Source organism: Toxorhynchites rutilus, chromosome 1 (assembly GCF_029784135.1).
Source record: "Toxorhynchites rutilus septentrionalis strain SRP chromosome 1, ASM2978413v1, whole genome shotgun sequence".
NCBI lineage: Eukaryota > Metazoa > Arthropoda > Insecta > Diptera > Culicidae > Toxorhynchites > Toxorhynchites rutilus.
This window is the reverse complement of record NC_073744.1, coordinates 165,498,489-165,526,246: the sequence shown is the minus strand read 5'-3', so window position 1 is coordinate 165,526,246 and position 27,758 is coordinate 165,498,489. Positions and strand designations below refer to the sequence as shown.

General features: G+C 37.7%; 1 protein-coding gene across 1 annotated transcript in view; it reads right to left on the bottom strand.

The window, feature by feature from the left end:
• LOC129763494 (frequenin-1) overlaps nt 1–23,349 on the bottom strand; it is a 357,142-nt gene extending 333,793 nt beyond the window's left edge. Inside the window, exon 1 of the mRNA XM_055762617.1 lies at nt 21,915–23,349. The gene's annotated coding sequence lies outside the window, so the exon portion shown is untranslated. The remainder of the gene's footprint in view (nt 1–21,914) is intronic.
• Between the last annotated feature and the right edge of the window lie 4,409 nt (nt 23,350–27,758).

The window sequence follows — 27,758 nt, the reverse complement described above, 5'->3', positions numbered from 1 at the left end:
TTTTCTTAATCTATATCAATGACCTAGGAAACCTAAAGCTTCATGGTACACCAAGACTATTTGCGGATGATTCGGCTTTATTCTATCCTCGCCATAATACTCAATCCATAGTAGCAGACATGGAAGCAGATTTAGCGTTACTAATTGAATACTTCAACGGTAATTATCTTACTATCAATCTTACCAAAACAAAGTATATGGTTTTTCATTCGCCACGCAAAAAAATCTTCCAACATCCTGATCCGTCTGTCTGTAGCTTAACAATTGAAAAAGTCGCATCATTCAAATACTTAGGGCTACATCTAGACTCACGTCTCTCTTGGGACACCCACATAAACCACGTATCGAGTAAAGTTTCAACTTTATGTGGTCTTATGAAAAGAGTACGATGTTTCGTTCCCAAAGATGCGTTGTTGCGATTTTATTACGCACGTATTCATTCCATTCTTCAATATCTAATAATTGTCTGGGGTCATGCTGCTAAGTCAAAACTTAAAAAAATACAAACATTGCAGAATAGATGTGTAAAAATAATCTTTAATCTACATTTCTTACATCCGACAGATGCGCTCTATACTAGTATACAACACAGAATCATTCCAATTTTAGGCAATTTTGTGTGATTCACAAACAATCATGTTTGTACATAATACCTCACACAATAGCAAATTTCACCACAACAACAATTTTTCGACTCGAGTTAACCATCACAATACTAGAAATACCAATGAACTAATGAGAAGCAGAGCATGTACGAACTTGGGTCTTACACGTATTATAAACTACGGTCCATCAAAGTTTAATACACTTCGTAACGACTTGAAGTCCATAACTAACAGCAATATTTTTAAAAGTAAGCTTAAACAATATATGAACAGGAACGTAAGCGAATATTTCCTTCAAGTGTGCCAATCATCCAACCGTGAAGTTCTATTTTTGTTTCTCCTATGTTTTAGTTATTGTCAAACGTTATCATTGTTAAATTTTGTTTTGTATTTTTTCGTGAATCCCTTCAAAGGAACTATGTTCCACTGGGATTTTACTACTTCTTTGTCTGTAATTATACTCTCCGCGTTTTTTTTTTATAAATGATAGTAAGTGTCCACTACCAGTGGGCTCTGCTGAGCCCATTGATGTGGGGGTCAGTCGAGGGTATAAAAAAAAATAATAATATATGTGAAAAATGTTAAAAGTATGTTTGCGAAAAATTTACACATAAAAATATTTCCACTTTCCTTTGTAAAAAATGTACCGATAACAATGCATAATTTTTGAATAATAACTTGTCATATAAAAGTTCATGTTGAACTCTCAACTATTCGCATTTCGCCGAATAGTTGAGAGTTCACGTTTTTAGAATCACATCACTTACCGCAGTGAATCCTGATTTTTCATAACCATTTCCACTAACAACTATCCCTTCCATGATAAACGCTAGGGAACCACGCTATAGAGGCGACCCTTCTGTCCTTCGGACGGCGAATATCATACTAACATTCCTTCCCTTCCCCTGGTGACTGTAAGGACGTGGCCGGCGTCGTTATTGACCATTTAAAGCTCGAATCACCGAAAATTGCACAACTAGAATGATTTGCTAGTCCCAAGCGTTATTCTGTGTGTTCTTTGTGCAATTTGGTTGGTTCAGGTCAATCACGGAGAGCAACTATGAATTGTACAGTCTACCCAAGCTCAAGCTCAACCTCTGATTCTCAATAAATCATTGCCATTTCTCGTATTTGTGAGGGTAGCCCGAGTCGAAAAACTAATGTTGTGATGAAATCTAGGATTGTGTAAGCTGTTATGAATAAATACGATTGTTTGAGTGTCACACAAACCTATAACAGGTATAATTCGGTGATGTAAACATGTATAGAGTGCAATTGTCGGATATAATACAGGAAGATTGAAAATTACTTTTACACACCTATTCTGCAGCGTTTGTACTTTTTTTTTGCGTTTTGATTTTGCAGCATGACCCCAGACAATAATTAAATATTGAAGAATGGAATGGATACACGCATAGTAAAACTGCAACAATGCTTTTTTCGGTACGAAGCAACGCACTCTTCGCCAAAATCGCCAAATCTGATTCTATGTCTACTAGGACTGATTGGATATTAAAACGAGGGTAAAATTAAGCTGAATCATCTGCAAAAAGTCTTGATATTCCATGGAGCTTCAGATTACCAAAGTCATTGATGAAAATCAGGAAAAGTAGAGGACCTATATTACTTCCTTGTGGAACTCCTATACTGAACTGTCGTAAGCCACTGCGGACACCGTTCATTGAAACAAATTGTTTACGATCAGATAGATAGCTTTTCATTAGATCATTAGCAATTCCTCTTACGTCATACCGATGGAGTTTTTGCAAGAGAATTTCATGGTCAAGTGTATCAAAAGCTTTTTTTTTTAGATCGATGAATAATCCTCCCACGATCTTTTTCTGGTCAATCTCGTTGATTAGTTTGTTCCACATTGTTCCACAACCTTCCCGGAAAACGTACTGATACTTGTACATAAAATTGTTGGCACTTAAAAAGTTAACCAGACGGTTGGTTAAAAGTTTTTCCGAGATTTTATTAATGATAGACAACGTTGAAATTGGTCGGTAGTTCATAGGGTCGCTCGCGTCTCCAGATGTAAACACTGGTAAAACCTTGCAGATTTTCATAGCATTGGGATAAACACCTAGGTAGTGCGGACTGAATCAAAACGGCTGTCAAAAACTATAGGAGGTGGTGTCGAAGATACGACCGCATTGTTAACGTAAAACTACGCTGTTATTTCATAAAAGTCGCTTCTTATTATCATTCTACAATGCTGTGAAATTTTAGAGACAACTGCTCAGTAGAATAATCTCTGAAATGGTTTTTTCATTGTAGAATCAGTTGACGATAATTGATTGATGATTCACTCTTGCCCTCACAAAACAGTACACTAGGTGATCGTATGTCGCAATTTCTTTCATGTCAATGCATTGAAAATTTACTTCTAACGCTATTCCGGTGGCCTTTTTCGCAATTGACATAGACTCGGCTACAGTCGATTATATACATGTTGCACCAGCACCATTATTCCACATCTCATAACTACATCAATATATGTTTGGCACCGCGTGGAAACAACGGCAATGACAACACTTGCAAGTATCAAATATCATGCTACATGTTATTTAGTATTGCCTCAAAGGAATCGCACCTCTAGGCATCGTTCGTACAACGTAAACCAAGCGCCAAACAAGCGTTCGCCATAGCATGCATACAGAGCCATACATTGGTGCCTTGAAACTACTAGGAATATAAACACTTCTCATCATTTTGCGCTATTCTCAAAAAAAAAACGCTTCTGTTAATATTACTGGCCTCTAAAAAAGTTGCATTGCTTTCTCATGCTCGAGAGAAGCGCAGCTGTCACCCTTAGTGGAGGAAGTTTTGTTACTGGCAAGCGAAACCTTATCACACACAAAATTCCAGAATGACATTTACTTTCTTGGTGACTAAACAAGCGAAATAAACTCTTTTTGTTAATAACAATCTCGAAAACAGTAGCAATGCTTCATTATGATCAATATTAGCGCAAACGCAATTCTAGTTGAAGCCAGTTTTGCGACTGGCACGCGAACCCAAATAACTTGTAACATTTCAGTAAGACATTCAAGATGCTTGGTATTCCCCAAATAATTTTTTGGCGCACAACCTTAACGTCTGCTTTCCCATAACGTCAGTTTAATGCATTGATGCATTCTCAAAGGCACCAACGAGGCCCTTATGATGACGGAAAACAAACAATGTTGACTGCTTGGAAAAATACTGAAATATGCCACACAGCTTGTACTCTGCTGTAACACCCATCGATGCGAATTCGCTGATGAGTTTGTCAAGAGCGGCCGCCTTCACCACCAGCGACCGACGCGCCGAAATCGCCTACTTCGCTTTTGTTCGATGCGTGTCACACTCGCGAAGGGTCAGTTCAGTGCGAGCGCTTTTCACTGCACCAACATCGCGTGCGTCATTAGATGACGCTTGCCTCGACATTTTATTGCCCCTGGCAATGCTTTCGTTTTTTTCAGGGCTCGAGCCTGCCTTCCTCTTCTTCTTGCTCATCACACACTATGCGAAGCGTCCAATTTATGACGCGAAAAAAAAAACACACGATACGAATAACGCGAAAAACGAACAGAAAAATCAAACGACGATATCCAAGTTGGATTACCACTGGTGGGGTCCAATCTTAGATCGAAGCGCAGCGAAAGCAAAGAGAACTGGATTGCTCAACAGTCCGATGCCGAATGAAATTTGCCGCAGCGAGATCCACTGTTTATACTCTAGGCAAGTATTCCCCTTCATTCTTCTACTTTTCCTTTGTTCACGGAGACTTCAAATCCTACGATTTCCCCTCCTTCTTCTTCTTCTTTTTGGCTTTAAGAGGGTTTAAACTTTTCAGTTCATTCGCCTCTAGGATTTCCCCTCCGTTGGTCGTCAATAAGTTGCTCGTTATTGACAGCTCTGTTCGGGAAAGCACACAAATATACAGAACAAATGTATGGGAATATGGAAACGCTTAAAGTTTTCATGAATTTTAACCATTTACAAACCAGAGGATTCTAATGTACAGCATATTAAACAAATCTTACGGAATTTCCGATTCGTTTAGTATGTAAATCGCCAAAATCCGTTCACGACAAAAATAGTTCTTAACGTTAACTTTATTTCATAAAAACGTGACCTGTTTTCTGATTTGACACCCTTAATGAAAGACGTAGTTCTACGTCAAAAAGATCCAATTGAAATGATCCAACGATGAGGAGTGTTGTTTTTCTTATGATAATCAACACTATAAAAAAGGTATTATTATCAAAGGCAAATATAATTAAACTTTTAGAATGAACGAACTACATTTTTCCGTCAATTGTTTAATTGAGCATTGCAACCTTCATTGCAACGATTAAGCTTAGTTCACTCAAAGATTTTAATGTGGGAGCAAAATTCGACATTGGCGAATTTCGTTACGTACATACATAGCAAAAGTGAAATTTCATAAGGTATCAAATAATTTCACTGTGAAAATGGACGGGACGTAACGTCGGCGAGAACAGTTTTGTTGGTGAAACTGGACTTCATATAACACCATATAGCGATCAGTGACAAATTCTTTGCACAGTTATCACTATAAAGAACAATCTATACCTGGAAACAAGAAAAAGCACTAATCTTGGAATATTCTCGTTGGTGGGAGCCTGTGGAAACGCCTGTGGAATATATTTACTCATGGAGTGCAAAAATATTTGATCGCCGATAATGCTGATCTGTGCAAAGGGAATTAGTGTTTTGAATTCAGCGCTACAGGATTACGATGTCGACCGCCGAGCATGCCACATTAGAAACAGTGACAGTTCTTGTGCATTCCAACATTCTTGGTAAGTTTAGCTTGTTGAAGAGATAGAGGAAGTTCTCAATTTCATTTTGTTTTTGCAGAATTCAATGAGATAAAGGACAAATCGGACGACACAGTATATATATATATATATATATATATATATATATATATATATATATATATATGTGTGTGTGTTGGATTTGATCGAAGCTGTGTTTTCGAACTCCGAGTTAGTTCCAGGATGTTAGTGTTAGGCTTTCATTTTTCAAAAGGATCAAACGACAACAAAGTTTTAAAGATTCAAAGGAACTAGCTACCTTCAGCAATACTCATCTTAACATTCGATTTCCTTGAATGACTAACGAGTTATCTCAAAGAGTTGAAAGGTAAGAATGTAAGAACTGATTTACGTGTATGGAACATGCTCTAAAGTTTCATTTTTGCGGTTGCAGGCGAATATCGTCCGGTGTTGGCATTGGAACTTCATCAAAATGTGTTATTAGAGAACTTTGTATCGATTTTCCAGAACAGTTTCATCGGTATCAGTAAATAAAATGCATTGCACGAAGATTATGGGAAGTAGTATTCATAACAATTCTATTGCAGATTTTCGGCGTAGAGGAATAATATTTTAATTCACATCTATAGAGCAATTTTATTAAAGTATATTGTATCATTGAACGCTTATCATTGGAGTTCATGCATGAAAAATAGGCTTTATTTATTTTCTAGCAACATCGTTGTATCCAGAAATCAAACCTGTTAAGTTTCGCCGCTACTGCGAAATTATCAAAACACATAAAAGAAATCCAACATTCAGCCTATCCAGCAGTTGATATTTTTCCGAACGATATAAAAACAAATGTAATCAGAGTCACGTAAATGTTTACTCCTGCGATTTGAAAATATTCGATGAAAAGTGGAACGAAGAGATGCCAGATGGTTTTTAAAAAAAGTCTGTAAAAACATGTGAATGGCTGTTAAAAATGTGGAAAAGTCTGTAAAAGTGTGCAGATCTGTAGAAATGTCTTTTAACGTTCATTTTCACTGATTTATAAATACTTTGTACATCGCGATGCACGTAATATTGTCTTTTATATGTATATTTATATATATACTAGTTGACCCGGCAAACGTTGTTCTGCCATAGAAATTATTTCTAGTGGATATGTTGGTTGTAAAATAAAAAATAACTAATGTGTTTCAATGTTCTAACGATCTACACATACGTGACATGTTCGTGACTCTTGTGTTCATATCTGTGTTTTACATATCGAGGAATAGGGCGCCAAGTCTCTTCGTTGTATATTGGTCATCCACCAAGGCTTGCGGTCGGGTCGTTTGCTAAATCTTTGAGAAAATGCAGTGTGCATTTTCCATCCGCCATGCAAGGCTAGAAAAAATTTAGTTCACCGCACGACCATGAACCATGTCTATGGTAACAATATCGAACAGTAACCCATATTTCGTCATAAGCATAACCCGAAAGCAAATTTAAGTTGTTGAAATTTGAATGAAAAGTTATTCCGATGTTGTTTAACATGTTGAGTGCCACGGTTTTATTGTAACTCTATGGAAATTTTTATTTTTGTTCAAAAGGGAATACTTATAAGCTTATATGCTTATATTAGTTACCATCATTATCATATGTTATACTATCAGTCACCGGTGACTAACGCAGCCTGAGCGAAAACTTGGTGTCAGTCACCGGTGACTGTCAACGGCAGTCAACGTGTTAAATACTTTAAAAACATAGTACTGACCCTAACTTATCTATTTTTCTATAAATCTCCTTGCATTTGAGCAAAACAATCTTATCCCAAATATAAAATAATTATCAGAGACAATTTTCGTTGAAGATTTTTCCCTACCTGAAGAGAATGCAATTTTTCATTCATTGTGAATAATCGTATCGTCTCTTTCGACTGCAATGATGTCAGGGCAAAAGTACTTATGAAATCATAAAAATGGTTGACGTGTACAAGTTATTGTTACCAAACAGCAATTCTAAATGAAATCGTCCTAAAAATGCAGATTTTAAACTTGTATTTTTGATTCCGTTTGGGTTGGAGGAAATATGAGTTTTCGACAGCAATTGGAAATTTTTTGACTCAAGCGTAACTTTTGGAAAGGGCGTATCGATTTTAGTAAGAGAAATATTTGATAATTTATATCTCAAAAACTATAAAAAAACTAATATGAAAAAAATAAATTTTAATTTGCGATATCAAAAAATATGTATGTTTTTATTTTTTTTCTATTTTTTTAAGTAATATAGAAGTCATGTAGAAAATTAAAAAAATGGGCCCAAGATGGTAAAACTATTTTTGAAGAACTTTGTAGAACATCGAATTTTTAGGAATTTTCGAAACTTCGAGTTTTTGTATGTTGGCAGTCATTTTTAATCACAAATTATGAATCCTGATGTTATTCAAAACAAAAAAGGTTATTATCAATCTCCTTTTAAATGTAACAATTCTCGAGACATTTAAAAAATATTTGTAATTTATTGTCTTTTTAATAGTAAATAGGCCCTTCAAATATGTTTGTCGTGTTATACCATCATGTGCATGAGTTCATGAGAAACTAAATATAAAAACTTTGTATGTAATAAAACTTTGGAAAAATGTCATACGGTGTGTCAAATATCTTTGATGTGATGAAGAGAGCCTCTCATTTTTCAAAAACCTGTGAAATATTGTTATATCCAAAAAGTTTGAAACAAAAATAAAATGTGTTTTACAGATATGTCTGTAAATTTACAAACATATTTGTAAATCTGGCATCTCTGGTGGTCTGAGAATTTATTGCAAGAAATCGCTTGAAAACATGCATGAATTTTCTTGAAAATGAAGTGGTTGGAGTCCGCATCACTTAGATAAACACCAGTTGTGATTATTTGTCATAACCCTTGCTGGAAAGTTGTCATAACCCTTCCCTTTTTTAACGTGAGGTTGGCTTATCAAGATGCTGACTTCGCTCAGAGTAGCAGGTCTCAGAAAAATAGAATTACCAACAGACTTTACTGTTTTCAAATAATCAAAATTATTGACAGGCAATTGACTGGCCAAATTAATACCGATAGTGGAGAAATAGTGATTGAAGACTTCGGCGAATATCATATTAACATTCCTTCGCTTCTTCTGGTGACTGACGGCGTCGTTATTGACTATTTAAAGCTCGAATCACCGAAACTTGTACAATGAGAATGATTTGATACTCCCAAGCGTCCTTCAGTATGTTCTTTGTGCAATTTCGCTGTTTCAGGTCAATCACGGAGAGCAACTACGAAGTGTACAGCTCACCCAAGCTCAAGCGCAGATTTTCTCTATATTTAAATCGTTAAAAGTGTTACTTTTTTTTAATGATCTATTAATCTGGCGAAATAGCCAAAAAATGTTCGATTATTTGATGAAGAAATAATTTGGAAAATCAGACATCACCACACCCTAAAAAGGCAAGGTAAATTGCCAACAAAACCATACAAAGAAGACGACACGAGCAAGTGAGCGATGGCACTGATCATAAAACACAACAAACCGTGTGGTACTTAATAACGCATCGGTTGCTTTGTTTGGCGTGGTTGTTCACGTCAGTCGCCAGCGGCTGTCAAATGTATTCTGTATTGTAGACCGTAGAGAATCCGATGAACGGGTTCTTGTCCTCGTTATCATTGTGTGGACAAACTCCTTCCAACCCGCCACGGATCCTTTGAGCGGAATCACTTGTGAAAGGCTGAACATGTCAAATCGGTAGCCCAAAATTCTCCGCATAAGCCGTCCCATGTCTTGCTCGGGGGGCTTGTGGCGATTTGTAATTCCAAGAAACAACGGAAAGGTAAACGAAAGCTACACCCATTTTTGTCTGGTACCCATTTTCCCGTCCATTGGCTCGAGGAATTATTTGTGAAATGTGGTTTCGAAGGAAGGGGAAGGCCCGAAAGAATGCTAGCACTGTGGCGCCTCAAATCGATTTTCAGCGTGGATGACCGGTGCCTTCTATCTCCCCTCGGGTACGGTCCAAGTGACAGGTAATCGTTCTATGAATCATTAATGAAGATTCGGTTCGGTATTATCATATCGCTTGGGCTTTCCATTCTTACTTGGGGTGGGTGTGTATATCTTTCGAATAGAGTAGCGATAGGCAATTCTGAGAATGAAAAATCACTTCTTCGTTTTGCTTTGACGTAGGATTGCGAGAGCATATTGGAGGGACACATTGAAAAACTGATACCTGTCAAATTTTGAGCGCTTATGGTTCAGCTATTTCTTGATGGGAGGTTTTCGCACCAGTCGATTTGAACACTCCCTGACAACCTACTGCAATAGTGCAATTCCAAATGAAATCGTCAAAAAAATACAGATTTTAAAAACATGTATTTTTGATTCGAATGAAAGTTTGTATTCCGTTTGGGTTGGAGGAAATATGAGTTTTCCACAGCAATTGGGAATTTTTTGACTCAATCGTAACTTTTGAAAAGGGCGTATCGATTTTAGTAGGAGAAATCTTTGATAATTTATATCTAAAAAACTATGAGTCGTACCGAAATAGTGTCTTGGAAAGAGTTATAGCGTATTGATGTCTAAACATGAAAAATATATACACTGAGAAAAAAAATTAGTACTCTTTTTTTATTTACAAAAAAAAATTAATTTGCAATATCCAAAATACACATTTTTTTTTATTTTTTCATATAAAATAGAAGTCATGTAGAAAATTAAAAAAATGGGTCCAATATGGTAAAACTATTTTTGACGAACTTTGTGGAACATCAATTTATTATGAATTTCCGAAAGTTCGAATTTTTGTATGTTAATAATCATTTTTAGCCACAAATTATGATTTCTGGTGTGATTTAAAACAAGAAAGCTCTTAAATTTCCTTCTAAATGTAGCCATTCTCGAGATATTTTAAAAAATATTTTGAATTTTTTGTCTTTTTTATAGTAAATATTCCCTTTTAATATGTTTGTCGTGTTATACCGTCATGTTCATGTTCAACAACGTTTCCAAATTCATAATTATGGTAAAAATATATGTTTAGGAGTTACGTTGAAAAACATTTGAAGACATGTGGGTTGACACAAAACGTAGCGATATTAAAAAATCTTTTGTTATCTTAATACAAACTTTTAACATATTATTCGTGTTCCACAATCAGAACACGAACAGTAGAATTGAAATCCCAACAACAAATACACCTTGTTGATTCAACCGGACAAATATAATTAACTTGTTTACGTTACTTGTTTACGCCTAGATTATACCTAAAGTCAGGTATCTCTAAACTACCTCTGTATAGGTATATAAAGTCAGGTATCTTTAATCTGCCTCTGTACAGGTATATAAAGTCAGACATCTTTAAGATACCTCTATAATGTATATAAAGTTACTCATATTCAAACATCGTTCATCAGTCGAACAATCTTCCTTGAATAACAGTATACCACAATGGACTACAAAATTTTTTTTTTTGGTTGTTGACCGTTTCCGAAAAACGGTAAGAAATGTTCATCTGAAAAATGTTTCTTAACCGTGTCAATGATTGAGAAACTAAAGTCAATGGGATGCAATATCCTTTTAGATACATCTTTAAAAATTTGCGGATCATGCCGTTTATCTGTATACTCTTCCAAACCAAAGCAGTGTAATACTGAGGAGCAGATCAGTACAGCAGTAGGAAATACTGTAGAAGAAGTACCATCAATAGTTTCAGTCGTTTCAGCATCTTCGCAAGATTCCCAAAACAGCAATATACCAGAGTATTCCCGAGCGTACAACATTGAGCTATTCAACAAGGGAATCGCCGGTATTAACGTTTCACCAATAATGACGAAAAGACTTGGACAGGCTAGTTACCCTGAACAAAAATTCAAAGAAATTTCTAAAGGTATTAAAAGAAATCTATTTTCCTTTTCACATGAAGAAGACGAAGAGTCGAACTTCAAACAAAAGGCAAAAGAGTTTGATGAGATTATCAATCAGCTCAAAGAGAAATTTGACCACACAGAGACAACAAGATCAGAAAAAGTTAGAATATTAACAGTTTTGCCTAAGTCTTGGTCCGTGCAAAAAATGGAAGAAGAGTTTGGCGTTAATAAATATATGGCAATTCAAGCCAAAAAACTGGCAAATGAAAAAGGTGTATTGTCGACACCACATAGCAAATATGGACCAAGTTTAAGTGAAGATGTTAAAAATTATGTTTCGGAATTTTATAATGACGACGATATCAGTACGATCATTACTGGAGAAAGAGACTATGTTTCTGTAGCCAAAGATGGGAAGCGTCAACAAATCCAAAAAAGGTTATTAATAACATCATTACGGGAAACTTTCAACAGATTTAAGGAACGTAATCCAAATTGCAAAATTGGATTTAGCTCTTTTGCATCAATGCGTCCGAAGCAAATTGCTGAGTAGTTCAGGAAATCATAACGTTTGTGTTTGTACATTCCATGAAAATGCAAACCTTATGCTTGATAGTCTCAAAAAATATTCCTTTAACATTGAATGCAAAGAATTTTTTGAAAAAAATACTATGTAACATATCGAATAGATCAAAATACTGTTACTTTCGTGAATGTAAAAAATGCCCAACAATGGACGAGTTTGGAAACTGGTTTCTAGATGAGCTTCAGGAACGCAATTTAATTGAAATCACTTATGCACAATGGATTTCTGCTGATCGATGCGACATAGAAACTCTTGTAAAACCGGTGGAAGAATTTGTATCGTATTTTTGCGAAAAGATAGAAAAATTACTTACTCATGATTACATTAAAACACAACAGTCCACAATATGAAAGCTAATTTGCATGCAAATGAGGTTGTTGTGATTTGCGATTTTTCCGAAAATTATTCATTTGTGCTTCAAGATGAAGTTCAAACTCATCACTAGAACAATGATCAAGCAACAATCCATCCATTCGTTGTTTATTATAGAGATGAAAAGGGTTCTCTGGCAAATTTAAGCTTTGTAGTTTTTGAAACAACAAATGCAGATAAAAAGAATAAAATTCATGTCAGATGGTGCTGCATCCCAGTATAAAAATAGGAAAAATTTTGCGAGTTTATGTCAGCTTAAATCGAAATACGACATTGACGCTGAATGGCATTTTTTTTTGCTACATCACACGGCAAAGGACCTTGTGATGCAATTGGTGGTACATTAAAACGGATGGCAACAAGAGCTAGTTTGGCTAGGCAGCATGAACATCCGATTACGAGTGTTAAAACGTTATTTGACTGGGTTAACACGCGAAAAGAAGACTATCTTACAAAATTGTCATTTTCATATATGTCACAAGAAGAATATGATCAGGGTGTGGAAGAGTTGAGTAGCATGTATGATAACACCAAACTAATTCCAGGTACCCAAAAGTATCATTCTTTTGTACCTGTATCCGAGAATGAAGTAGCAGCCAAGTTGTACTCTAACGACAATGCAGCAAGTTATCATAATGTGTATGGAAATATAAGAAAATAGTGAAAAAATTAAATTATATACAACAAAATTGTTAGTTGATAAAAATAAATGTTGATAAAAATAAGTCCTAAAAATTCTAGTATTATTATTAGTATCTCTTAAACTCCGATAAATATAGGAATTATTTGACCAAATTGTAGAAAATTATTTTTTTTTCTTTTATAAATGTTTTGTTCTGTTGGCGCAACATGTATAACATGTTAAAAGTTTGTATTAAGATAAAAAAACATTAACGTTTTATATTAACCCACATGTATTTCAAATGATATTCAACGTAACTCCCAAACATATATTTTTACCATGATGATGTATTTGGAAAAGTTGTTGGAAATTAAAGCAAATTCATAAAATTTCATGAACATGACGGTATAACACGACAAACATAGTGAAAGGGAATATTTACTATAAAAAAGTCAATAAATTAGAAATATGTTTCAAAATATCTCGAGAATGGCTGTATTTAGAAGGTGACTTATAATGAGCTTTTTTGTTTTAAATCACATCAGAAATCATAATTTGTGGCTAAAAATGATTGTTAACATACAAAAATTCGAAGTTTTGAAAATTCATTAAAATTCGATGTTCCACAAAGTTCGTCAAAAATAGTTTTACCACCTTGGACCCATTTTTTAAATTTTCTACATGACTTCTTTTTAATATGGGAAAATTAAAAAATACGTATTTTAGATATTGCAAATTAAGGTGTTTTTTGTAAATAAAAAAAAAGTACTATTTTTTTGCAGTGTATATTACTCTATAACTCTTTCTAAGACACTATTTCGGTACGACTCATAGTTTTTGAGATATAAATTATCAAAGATTTCTCCTACTAAAATCGACACGCCCTTTTCAAAAGTTACGCTTGCGTCAAAAAATTCCCAATTACTGTGGAAAACTCATATTTCCTCCAACCCAAACGAAATACAAACTTTCATTCGAATCAAAAATACTCATGTGTTGTCATTTGTCGATTTCATTTGGAATCGCTCAATAGAGAAAATTATAGATTTCAATTAGTTAATATGTTGAATTAGCGTTGAATTGAGAGCTTCGCTGCTCGGCGAATAAAGTAAACTTGGTTGGAAAATAAAGCGATGGCAAATAACTCCACCACTAGGAAGTTGAGTAGCCCAAGTGGGGGGCGTAAATTAGCTTTGTGAAAAAAGAGTAAGCCACAAAAAACGCCTTCTCAGGACACACACAGTATGCTAGCTTCCGGTTTTTGAGCGAGACCACGTGTTACACACGACACGAAATTGCTCTTTCCATTAACCTCATACCCAACCGAAGTGTGCCATGGGATGAAACTATTACACCGTAGCGGTTCCTCCTTTCTGCCTTTTCTCGCATGCTGGGATGCCAAGATCTGCACAGATGAAATATGAAATATGCCAAGGTGCGTATATTGTATGTCTACATATGCATGCCGGTGAAACTGAGCCAAAGCCCCGGTCGAAAGGAGCAAGACGAGCAAGATAAATGGTTCTTCGGGGGCCCGACTCGTACATGAATTTTCATTACTCCAAACGGGTAAATAATTTTACTACTGGGTTTTCTACTCTCACTTCCTTTCTTTCTTTCTTTGTTTTTAAGAGGCTTTAAACTTTGCAGTTCATTCGCCTCTAAAGCTCTCACTTCCTTATTTTTTCCCTCAGTGTGGAGGTGGAAGTGGAATGGTTATTCATATGATTGCTGTTGGTAATTTATGAAAATGATGTGGGTTTCACATTACTCAACGATTGGTTTCATTAATCTACAATCTATAGAGTCGCTACTTTTCAAGTTCCATGACTGAGGAAGGAGCAATGCAGTGGACGTGGGGCAGTTCAACATACTTCACTGGGATCGCTTCCATTCACCCCGGGGCATAAATTCCAAAAGTTGGAAAACTTGGAGACCTAACGTCCGGGCAGAAGCCGTCCGTCACAGCTCACGACTCCGGACAGAACATTCGCTGGCGCTCATCGCCGGTCGGGTGTGTGTTGGGAATGAGATCCTTCTGGCAGCAGGAAATGATCTTCCTGTGTTTCGCCCCGAGAGGAAAAGAATGTTCCCCTCCCCATATCTAGTCATCAATCATTTTCGCTCCGACATGGACAGACATACCAGCAGGCCTTGAAGGCATACACTTCCCCCGGACAGGCACCCCCACATACACACAAACACGCACGCGAGGGGCATCCAAAGCAACGTAACACAGAAAATTCGAGCATTTGGTGGCAGCACCCGGGCTACGTGGCCATACGAGAGCTAGCCATCTCCTGGAGGCAACTTTTCCTCGCACTCGTAGCCAGACGACGGTGAGATAATTTGACAAGCGGAAGGGAACTTGTTCACTTTGGCGTCCGCTTCGCATACTTGATCCCGAGCCGGGCGTGTTGGTAGGATTAAAGAGACGAAGTCGAGTTAAAGCGAATTAGCAGGGCTTTGGCTTTTTTTTTCTCTCGCGTTCTCAACTACATAGTTTTATCGTGTTGCAAAATAACTGGGCTCCAGAACCCTTTTTCAAACACTGAATGTTGCATGGCCAATGGTCAATGCTTTTTTCATACAAATTATTTTGTTCAATGAATAAAGATGGAGGAAAGCAACCAACTGCATTTTTTGACGTAGAACTACGTCTTTCATTAAGGGTGCCAAATCAGAAAACAGGTCACGTTTTTATGAAATAAAGTTAACGTTTATAACTATTTTTGCCGCGAACGGATTTTGGCGATTTATGTACTAAACGAATTGGAAATTCCCTAAGATTTGTTTAATATGCTATACATTCGAATCCCCTGGTTTGTAAATGGTTAAAATTCAAGAAAACTGTATGTGTTTCCATTTTCCCATAATTTGTTCTGTTCATTTGTGCGCTTTCCCGAACAGAGCTGTCAATAACTTATCGACGAGCAACGAAGGGGAAATCGTAGGATTTAAAGTCTCCGTGAACAAAGGAAAGGAAGAAGAACGAAGAGGAATATTTGCCTAGGGTATAAACAGTGGATCTCGCTGAGGCAAACTTTCAGTCTCGTTCTGTTTTCAAAGCAATGAACATCGCTTGTTCTTTCTTGTTTTGCATCATCACATGCCTTCGTTTCAGGTTGAGCTGTGGACGCGATCAAGTTATTCATTCGCTGATGTCTCTGGCGTTGAAATCATTGCATCAAACTGACGCCATTACATTAAGGTTCTGAGCTACACAATTGTATGGGGAATCATCAAGCTAGACTATCGTCGGCTCACCAAGAAATAAATGTTCTGGAATTTGGTCTGTGATTTGGTTTCGCATTGGCGGTAATATTAACAGAAGCGTTTCTATTGAAAATAGCGCAAAATGATGAGAAGTGTTTATATTCCTAGAAGCTTCAAGCCACCGATGTATGGCTTTGTATGAATGCTATGACGAACGCTTGTTTGGCGCTTGGTTTACGTTGTACGAACGATGCCTAGAGGTGCGATTCCACTGAGGCAATACTGAATAACATGTAGCATGATATTTGATACTTGCAAGTATTGTCATTTTTATTTTTTCCATGCGGTGCCAATGTTATATTGATGTAGTTATGAGATGTGGAATAATGGTGCTGTTACAACAAGTATATAATCGACTGTAACTGAGTCTATGTCAATTGCAAAAAAAGCCACCGGAATAGCGTTCGAGGTAAATTTTCAATGCATTAACATGAAACAAATTGCGACATACGATCAGCTAGTGTATTGTTCTGCGAGGGCAAGAATGAATCATCGGTCAATTATCGTCAATTGATTATACAATAAAAAATACCATTTCAGGGCGATCAATCCATTCTACTAAACACTTATTTCTAAAATTTCACAGCATTATAAAATAATATCCGAAGTTATTAACAAGCGACTTATATAAAATAACAGCGTAGTTCTACGTCAATAATGCGGTCGTATCTTGGATACAACCTCCTATAATTTTTATGGATAAAATTAATAATAACACATTAAAAATTATTAACTTTTGAGTGTTTCACTTCCAAAATGTTATTAAAATGCACTAATTTAGTTGTTCCACTACTATATCCTGTACTAAATTTTCTCATCTTTCAAATGAAAGCATCAGAATCGTCTTCCGTAGCGGACCTTTTTATGTAGAGCCAGTTTGAAGCAACAGAGTCCGAAACAAGAAAAAGTTCTGTAACTCTGTCATTGTTGAAATTCGAGCATATGCGTAGGAGGATTTTTTTCATCAAATATGATCGTCCTCCTGAGAGAATCTAGATAATTTTTTTTTTCATTTGAGAAATGTGTTTTCTGACATTAAGGGGATGAATCAAAAATCAAATTCCTCTTTTATTTTCAAAAAACGAAAAATACATTCAAAAAAACAAGTAAAGAAAAAAAATGTTTTGACTCGATTATCCGGAGGATTCGGTTATCCAGAGTGAAAAAAAAAATCAATACTCCGGATAATCGAGTCCGACCTGTATTACAAAAATTGAATAAATAACGATGTTTGTTTTTTACGGAATTTACTAACGCAAACATTTTATCACTGGTTTTTGACAGTCACATTTTTTGCAAATGCTTAATATTATAGATTATAGGTTGTATCGATACCTGTAATTGGTTTTAAAATGAAGCCTATAACACAAAGAATGTCAGGGTTTTGTTTATTCAATGATTTATAACATTAATTTTCAGTAAATTTACATTTGAAAATTAAGTGTTCGGAATTTGAGACTGTTCGGAATATGAGACAAAACGGTAATGGGAACTATTTGGAATATCTCAAAATCAAGCGTTCTTTGGAGTTGAAGATTTCTCGGAAGGCAATTCGACAAATCTTGATCAAATGTCTTAACATCAAAAGGAATAAAAAGTGGGAAACCTTTTATCTTAAATCTTCTTACATCGAAAAAAAGATTAAATTACGCTACACTTACAAAAAATAGGAGTTTTTGTCCTTATCGTGATCATAGTCGTCTCTTAAAATTCAAATAAATATGCCTGGCCCTTTTACCGCTTTCAGGTGATTTTCAGTGACGAAAAAAAAAGTTTAACCTCGATGGTCATGATGTGTTCAACGAGTATTGGCGAGATTTGCAGAAAAAACTGCATTTCTCTACTCGAAACATTGTTGCTTTTTATCATGATTTGAACAGAATTTTGTGCCGTTGCAAAATTCAGTATAGCTTTCACATTCTTTAAAATTAATAGCAAGGACAACTTCCGAGTCCTGAGGGACTCTGTTGTCCCTTTTTTTTGCGCAAATATCGTCGTAAACAACAAAAGATTCAACAGGAAAATGGCACTATTTATATAAGCAATGAACACAAACAGTGGATCAACGACCAGAAAATAGCATTGCTGAATTTACTAGCTCGATTTTCAAATCTTTTTTTTTGACGTAGGACTACGTCTAACCGGAAGATATAGGGGGTGAAATGGAAATCTATGCACTGAACAAGTAGGAAAAAATGCAAGATTTGGAACGCTTATAACTCGAGCATTTCTCAATAGATCGCAAAGGTTTTTGCATCAACTGATAGGAAATATACCTACGCATCTATCATAACGAATAACATTTCATTTTTCATGAGATAAATAATTGAATAATTGTGAAATATCAAGCATTGTCAAAATGCCCTATGTGCCCATTTTTGATTGGTCCATTTTGTGCTCCTCAAATCGTACCGACCAAAACGGGCAACCAGAGCAGCAGCGAAATAGAATGAAGCACGATTGGAAAGGAAAAAGAAAAAAATGAACGAAACATTGGTCGCAGTCTCACACATGCGTAATTCTCGAGCCAGCCAGTCAGCTTAAAAATCCCCGCTCCGCTGCCGTAACGATCATTCTTTGTGTGGACACCGACTGGACAACATCGTTGCTGGACGGCGAGGGATCGAGTGCCTTTCTCAAGGCAAGAGGGCGGAGGTGGTAGCGCTGGAGTAGAATAGAGTAGAGTTTTCAAAGGGCCTTTCTCAAGGCTAGAGACGAATGAACTGCAAAAGTTTAAAGTCTCTATAATACAATACCTTCCTTCCTTCCGTAACGATTATTCTCATCCAAACCGTACACCACATCGGTTCGCATCACAACACATCAACAAACCAACCCAAGCAGCCATGTCTGGACATGGTAAAGGAGGAAAAGTGAAGGGAAAGGCAAAATCCCGCTCGAACCGTGTTGATCTGGAGTTCCCCGCAAGGGTAGCTAGGCCGAGCGCGTTAGTACCAGTGCGCCAGTCAACCTAGCCGGCGTTATATAGTTTCGGCCGCCGAAGTGATCGAGTTAGCTGGCAAAGCTGCTCGCGACGATAAGAAAACCCGCATTCGGAACAGAACACTTTCGGTTCGGTGGACATCAAGACAACAGGCAGTTGCAGCGAGTGGCGAGTGGCAAACGCAATCGCAAAACGGCATCAGGTAGCAGAAGAAAAAAGTTTGTTCTTTATACAACCTGCGTTGGTGGCAAATCCAAAACAAGGCGGCATCGAGGGCGTTCGAAATGTTTTTTTTTTCAAAATCACGAGTACTAAGTTTTCTAAATTGGAACCATTCCATAAAACAAGGCGCTTTTCAGGGCCATTAAACCTTCCAAAAAAGAGTTTAGGAAATACAGTTCAATGCTTTCTAAAACATTATCCAAAATAATAATAAAACACAAATTGATTTTTTCATAATTTGTTTGCCATGATCTGATGAGTATGTGAATTTGGCAGTTGTTCTGAGCTTATTGATAGTTGGGGCCTTAACTAATTATTCAATTTTCACCAATTCTTAAATTGTTTCCAGATTGAAAGTACAGTAATTTACAATTAGTTCGACATTAAGCTAATTGGACGGACATGTAATGCGACTTATTTAGTTGGATATTTTTGTAAACATAGAGATCCAAATTATGACCCCAAATTGAAAGTCGACACTGTACCACTGTCATCGCAAATGTTCAATTACAGGTTAAAATCGCCTCCAATGCGACACTGAGTGGCACTTCGGCACGTCGCATTGAATGTAATTTACTGTACAACATGTCACAAAGCTGGATGGGAAGAAATTTTTCAACTGTGAAAGCTGTGGCAAATGCAATCGCTAAACAGAAAGGTTTAGCCGAACAAGATGGGGATATCGAGTGATAACAAAACAATAAACTCTTTAGATTGAAGACAATTTTGTGATCCTGAAAAGGACCTTTTTTAGCCTGCATGTGAATCCAACGAGCGAACAAATCGTAATGAATGTATTTTTTTTGCCATCGCTCCCTTTTAACGCTCATTCCTTCGTCTCTTTGGACTCGCCCCTCTGGCTGAGTCTGCCGATTTGTCTGTGTGTACCGCTAGAGTATAAAACACGCGGACCCCAAAAAAAATATCTTATTTTCTTTCAAACCCTAAACCCGTGTGGTTGTACGGCATCGGCATCGTGGGCGTAACAAAGGAGGACAAGTTAAGGGAAAGGCAAAGTCTCACTCGAACCGTGCAGGTCTCCAGTTCCCTGTTGATCGCATTCACTGATTGCTCCGCAAGGGTAACTAGGCCGAACGGATTGGTGCCGGAGAACCAGTATACCTAACAGCGATTATAGAGTTTCGGCCGTCGGAGTGCTCGAGTTGGCTTGCAAAGCTGCTCATGACAATCAGAAAACCCGCATCAAGAACAGAGCAGCTTCGGTTCGGCGCTCATCAAGGCAACAATTCGTTTCAGTGAGTGGCAAAGTGTTTCTCCGGCACGTCGCATTAAATGTAATTTACTGAACAACATGTCACAAGCTGGATGGGGAGAAATTTTCCAACTGTGAAAGCTGTGGCGAGTGGCAAACGCAATAGCTAAACAGGAAGGTTTAACCGAACAAGATAGGAATATCGAGTGATAACAAAAACACAACACCAAAGGTTCTTTTCAGAACCATCAACATATTCATAAAGAGTAAACAGTAAACTAATCCATGTTTCAGGTAGATAGGTAGGTATTCACGTAGGAGAAGAAAATAAAACAATATATTTAAAATATATATTTAACAAAAGCTGTCCCCTTTGTATAGTCCTACGTCACTCCGGTTATGTCCCCGACATTACCCACCCGTCTTTTTTTATCCCATTTATTTATTTATTAGGCTCATTAGCATTTTAGCTGTAACAGAGCCGAGTTTTAATCATGTACATGTACATATGTTTATGTTTCTATAAATTGTAAATTACACAGTAGCCATTTTTAGGCGTTAGGTTTTTCTGTTTCATTACATTATGGTAAAATACACAGTAGTATCCATTTAGGCGTAAGGGTATTCTTTCTGTTCTTCCATTGTTCAGCAGACCGGACAGCGGAGACAGTTGATATTGATCATTGTTGGGTTATTCATAGAACAGCAGCCCGATGTTTCTTGCAGAGCAGAGCAGTTGTATGGATGAATCGATCTTATTTCGACCGTGGATCGATCTCCATCGCTGATGATGGTTGCTTGGACGTAGTTATTCTATAACAACACAAAGATGGTCAATTGAGGGTCCTGAGTTTGAACTCACGATCGGTCGCTTAGTAAGCGAACGCGTAACCAAGTGGCTACGAAGACCCCCCTTTTTATCAAATCTTGAACCCGGTGAAAAAGTTTTGGGGTGTTCTTGTTCAATTTATTCACGCCTGGGGGAGAATAGTGAGGAAGATGTATCACCTTGTTTTAAGAGAAATTAACCTGTCACTTAACAAATTTCGTTGATAAGTACCGTTACTTTTTCGCCCAAGACACCCGAACTTATCGAAATGTTGTCGTTTTCAAAGTTTGAAAATGACATAACGTAACATGGTAATTATATACAAACAGGTTCAATTTACTGCCTTCTCAACTCTCCTTGTTTGATAAATTATCCCAATAATTTTTTAGAAGGTGTCTGAAGGTCTCGGCTGCGTTACCCACATCGGCAAAAGGTTCTCCCAATCTTCTCCCATGAACCGTCCTTGAAAAACTCATTAACTTCCCCACGCTGCAATAATTTACCCTCGTTCGCGTAACCACCCCTAATCGGTACTCCCCGCGATCAGGATATGCCCCCATTATTCTCCTATTACACAACATTAAAGCTCTTTTGCAACTAACCTTGTACCCGGCGCTAACTGTTCTCACTCTGCGGTGGCTCCGACCTTTGGCCAAGCTCAGGCGCAAATCTGTCCCACTGGCACACTAATAGCACTAACTCTGCTCAATTTTATCGTTCACCCAGAGGCGAGCAAACAAACGACAAAAAAAATAATAATAAAGGATTTCACTTCTTATGTATATTCACTCCAAAACCGAGAGCACACACTTTGCACACCTCTGTCTGCTGCTGGCGAGACTCGAGTTACATAACAGCCTCTGGCTTTTCACCGCGTGACTATTTCTGGTCTCGCTCTCGGCTCTCGGGGTTCGGTTCGGTTCCCCGCTTTCGAAGCGATCGCCCACCAAGCATCGATACACAACAAATTCTTCAACAATTCTTGATTACGTATTCTACGGAACGGGTACCTTTGTGCTGCTGCTGCTGCTAACTTTCGAATCGAATTCCAAACGACTTCTGAGATGAATGGATGGCATCGATTACGGCACTCTGAAGTGAGGAAAAAGAAGGATTCACTCGGTTCGTCCTTTCGTTTCTTTTCCTTTATCCGCCCGTGTGTTCGACAAATGAGAGAGAGACGGAGCGGGGAGTGGTTAGCGATACGAGCGTGATAAACACTTTTACTGGAATGTCCTATTTTGAATAAATTTCTCACCCAGCGGCTCCAACGGTTTCTGACTTGCCGTTGTGGGTTGTGGGTTGATTGACGGATAGTCTCACGCTTTTTTCCTCGTTCCACCCCTTTGGGGTTGTAAAAATCACTTCAACTTGTTGGTATGTCTACCCGCGGTGAAACACGCGATCCGTGCTGGTAGGGTTCTGCTAAAATTCACCTCTTTTGGGTTAGCAATTCACTCAAGGATAACAACGAGTAAACAACGAGTAGTAGCAAGGCAAGCAAAGCACCACACACTAAACCACTTCCGGGGCGAACTTCCCGGCGAAGCAAAACGACACAGCAGGCAATGACAGCATCAAGCTTCGTCGCAAAAAGCCACTTTTCCCAGCAAATGCCACACAAAAATTGGTTATTTATAATCCCGTCAACATCCCGCACTAGGCGTCCAGATGTCACGCTGTAAGAACAATGTCGATTCGTCCCCGCGACACTTCACCCCACCCACACTCACACAAACACACACACTCTCGCGCACACCTTCCTTCACGGTACACCCAGAGGGAGTTTAGGCGGCGGCGGCGGCGAAGAAGGTTCGAAGGAGGTTCGATGGCACTAGCAACAATTCGGTCGGAAGAGTCGTCCGTCCGCTTAAGTTCTCATAAAGGGCGCGCGCGACCTGGCGACTTGCGGCACCACACACTACTAACAACTGTTCAGCAAGAGGAATCTCGGCGACACGGGTCTCCCAGTCTCCCACACGAGTTTCTCACTCACGACTGTGACTGTGGTTGGGTTGTGTAACCGCACCGACAGCTTGTAACAAACTGAACCACAGGAACGCAACCGACGGCCACTTGAAGCCACTCGGTCGGCAGGAAGCCCCTACATTTGCCAAGGGGTAGACCATATTGAGCTACTGCTTCGCTGCTTGGCAAGTCACGTGGAGTGCGAAAGGCGTGCGTTTGCGCGTCCGAAAGCGCACTCACAGTGAGTGATGGGGGGATTCACTCAAAGCAGGGAGTGATTCCGGGAACAGGGCGAGCTTTTTGCACGTGCACCTGCAAGTGAGTGCCCAACCTCGAGTGGGGGCTTACGCAATGCAAGGGAAGAGTTGCCGGTTAGGCTCTGATTGAGTTGATCCTGAATGAAAACTTTGTTTCTGTAAATATGTGATACCTCTTAACACGTTAAGCCCCGATTTTTTCTTGCTACGCTTTCCATTCTGCGCGCATCAAGAGCGTTTGCACAATATCAGTGTCGGTCTCAGTTCCCAAAGATACTTAGAAAGCAATTCGATTAGAAAGTAGTCATATTTTGTAAAACATCCGAAAACAAACCGTATATATATATTTTTTTTATTTTGTAACTGTCAGTCCCAGTCAGTCAGCATTTTCCTACCAAAAGGCTCAATGTCGGCCCCTTGGGATATATATATATATATATATATATATATATATATATAATCACATTACCCGGGCCGTGATCGCCTTTTTAAAAACGGGAAATGTTTATTTTAAATCACTTTTATTCACAATTATTCACTTTACAACTACCGGTTACGCTCTGTACTTCTTACTAACTAACTCGGTCTAGCACGATCGGTCTTATTTATTGACTAAAACTGCTGATCGTGCACATTGGTGAAGATGCGCTTATCTGGCAGTCTGTAGCCGCGTGCGGTGTCCGTTTCTGGGCTGACTTGGCTGATATGCTAACGTGACTCCTCCGGGGGGTGAAAAAAGGGCGTCCTCGTTCTTAGGAATTTGTAGAACTTGTTTGATTGATGCTATTATTATGCGAGATAGCCGGCCTCATTCTGGGCTGACGGATTTTGATGACTATCTTTCGTCTACGAAGACATGTATAAAGAATAATCCCAATTACTATTATTACTGTTGTGCTTAGTCCTCCAAAAATGCTAAATATCCAGTTTTGATGATCGTACTGTTTTAGTTTTAAAGAGTCCATTCGCTTCCTATTTACTAATGTGAGGTTACTGATGGCTTGGATGTTTTGAAGTTTCAAAATATTGCGATTGATGATCAGGTTATGAAAAGCACCTTGCATTATTTGAGTTTCGTTGCTGATCGTTGCAATGCTCGTAAAGAGTTGGTCATCCACGTGAATACTGCAGTTGTCAAACGTTATTAAAAAGTAGCCAGTTAGACTGCGGTTCTGGGGTCCACAATCCGATGAGAGGTTAATATTTTGTGCGTTGTTTATGAGAATTTTGTTGCTCGCCACCATGCTCACAAATGTGTCATGTTCTTCTACTACGTTGCATTTGCTTGTTACTCCCGTTATGATACGATGGGTACATTCATCATTCAGGATCCTTAATTCAGTAATGGGCTGGATGAACCCCTCTGGCTTATTTGTTTTGAACCAGTTAATTCCAGATTTTACCACGTATAAAGGAGCATCGGCAATAATGGTTCCATTTACGATGAGTGGCACAATTTGAATAATATGTGACCATGTTTTTTGTAGCTGAGGTATTTGGAGTATGTAGAGTAGTGAATCGTCTTTTGTTGCAATTTTCGGTATCACATAATTCAAAGCTTGTCCGGGAAACTCCGTTTGTATTCCTTGATCATTTAGGGTTGATTCTATCAAGAGAATTTCATGCAATGTTAATAATTTGTTGTTGGGTAATGTGATTTTCGCCCTCAGAATCGTGTCTTGAATTTCCACTAAAATATTATTAATACTGTCCATGTAGAGAAGGAGACTAATCGCATCGTATTCCTCAGAAAGGATTTTGTTTTGCACGTGTTGGTCGATTAATTGGTTGATAGTTTCCGCCATATCTTGAATTCTTTGGTTCACCATTTGGTTAATTACTATTTGTTTATTGTTTTCGTTGATTAAGTCGTTAGACGTCGAGTTCAATAGCCGTAGGTCGTCCGCATCCGGTGTTCCGGCCAACCATTTCCATGTTGTTCCAAGAACGTCCCAGCGTCGCATTCTCTTCGGTGTGACTGGTTTTATTTGGCGAAGGTTGTTTATCAATACCCTACTCTTCTCAAAAACTAATTTTGATATGTCCAATTGGTCGTTCAACTGTCGTGAGATTTTGCTAATTAGTATTACATTTTCTTCGATTTTAGAAATGTTGATTGGGTGTACAAATTTTATGTAGGATGTTAGAATGCGACAATCATTTCTCTTAATGAGCAGAACAGGATCGCTGTGAAGATTCCTTATTTCCATATGTGGTATTCTAAATTCATGACAGTGCACGATTGTTAGTAGTAGTACGTTTATTGCTAGTAGTATCATCTGAAATTGAATATGAAAAAGGTTAGTAGTTAGTATTTTTTCATTCGCTTTATTTTATTTTTGTTTCTCTTGGTATTTCTGCCATTTTTAAATGTTTTGTGTTTGACATCAAATGCATTCGTATTAATAGCTCTCGCGTCAGTTTTCTTCCTTATTTGAGGTACAACAAATACTTCCTCACCATCTCTTATTTCTGGTGGTTCTTCTTTGTTATTATTGTACTTTGTTAATTTAATTTGACTTTTAATCATGCTTTGTTTTGCTTCTTGAAATATTTTTTGGGCATTAGCTAAAACTTCTTCAGGGTTATTAACATTATTATGATTAAAAACAATTTCGTTTGGAGTGAACGTTATTGACGAGTGTATTGTATCATTGTATAACGCTACTGAAATTTTGATAAGTGTTTTCACTCCTGCGTTTTTGAATTTGTGTTTATTTGTGTTGTATATTTCAATTATTGTAGGATGGGCTCGTTCTATTTGCCCGTTAGATTCAGAAGATGAGGCATATTCCAATGAGCTGCCTAAATTTTCTAAGTAATTTTTGAATTGGATCGATCTGAACGTTGTCTCATGATCAGTGATAATTATTGTTGGAACGCCAAAGGTTGAAATATATTTCCCTATTGCTTTTTGTACATCTGTCAGATTTTTGTTTTGATGAGATACATTTGTAGATGCTTTGAGAAGGAGTCTATGAGTGATAAGAAGCAATATTTAGCAATTATGAAGATATCCATATGTACTCTTTGAAATGGTTTGTCTGTTATTGGTCTTGGCGAAATTTTAATATTGTAAGGTTTCCTCTCATACTTATGACTGTTACAAACTTTACAAATATTGATATAGTTTCTGATCAATCTGGACATGTTAGGAAAGAAGTATGATCTTTTTATATGAGTTTCCACTTCGGTTATGCCTCTGTGTGCTCTCTCATGTTCTTTTGTTATAATTAAATTTTGGCGGTCTTCGTTTTGTACATCTTCAACCATTTCAGATGTAAAAACAAAGTGTCCTTTTTTACCAAAATTTTCCTTAAATGTTTCCTGTATGATATCGATTAGTGACTCCGGTGCGAGGAGAGCCGTTTGCTTTCCATTGTGAAAGGTTTTCAAAAAATGTGTCATCTCAGTCTTGTCATACGTTGGTTGGGCCACAATTGTCCTGTTAAAATTAGTAAAAAGGGTCTCCGTAATGACTGTTGATATGTTTGAGATTTTAAAAATAAGTTGGTCACGATAGTAATTCAGAGGCCTTTCAGTAAAATGTGTGTAGTAATCGTCGGAGTTATCTCCGGAATGAACGGTATCTGCATCTGAATTATCCTCACTAACGTTGTTTATTTCGCCTAATATAAAGTGACCAGATGGTCAGAGGTCTAAAGCGGGACACAAAAAACAAAACGTTATGTATATACGTTATGTGAACATAAACCATAGTTTAGCGAGTCTAAGCTGATCAGTATTATTTATTTCTGAGTATCGGCACTCAGTTGGGATTTTTCGGTGATTTAGATTTTGTTTACGCCCGAAAATCACTCACTCAATCAGAGCATTTACGCCTGGCAAGCACGATTCAAATTCTACAATTTTCTTCAAATTACCGAATGGAATGCTCGAAAATTCCAATTCATTTTTCATCGATTTTAGTGTTAACCTATGCATTCAAAAAAATGGACTGATTTCGGATGGCGATGAAAGATAATCTATAGGAACAAATTTTCTTTAAATCTTACGTTTATCAAATCTACAACAAAAATGATTCAAGGCTGTTGATTCGCAGCACAGCACTGTCAAGCAACTTGATGATTTTTCCATACTGCAAGCTCCCCCCCACAGCAAAGGAGTTGGACATCCTGAGGCACTTTGTGTCCGCCATATATGGCCGATCTGGTATTTACAATATCATCGCTTTGCCGCTCCTTAAGCCGGGAGATCGAA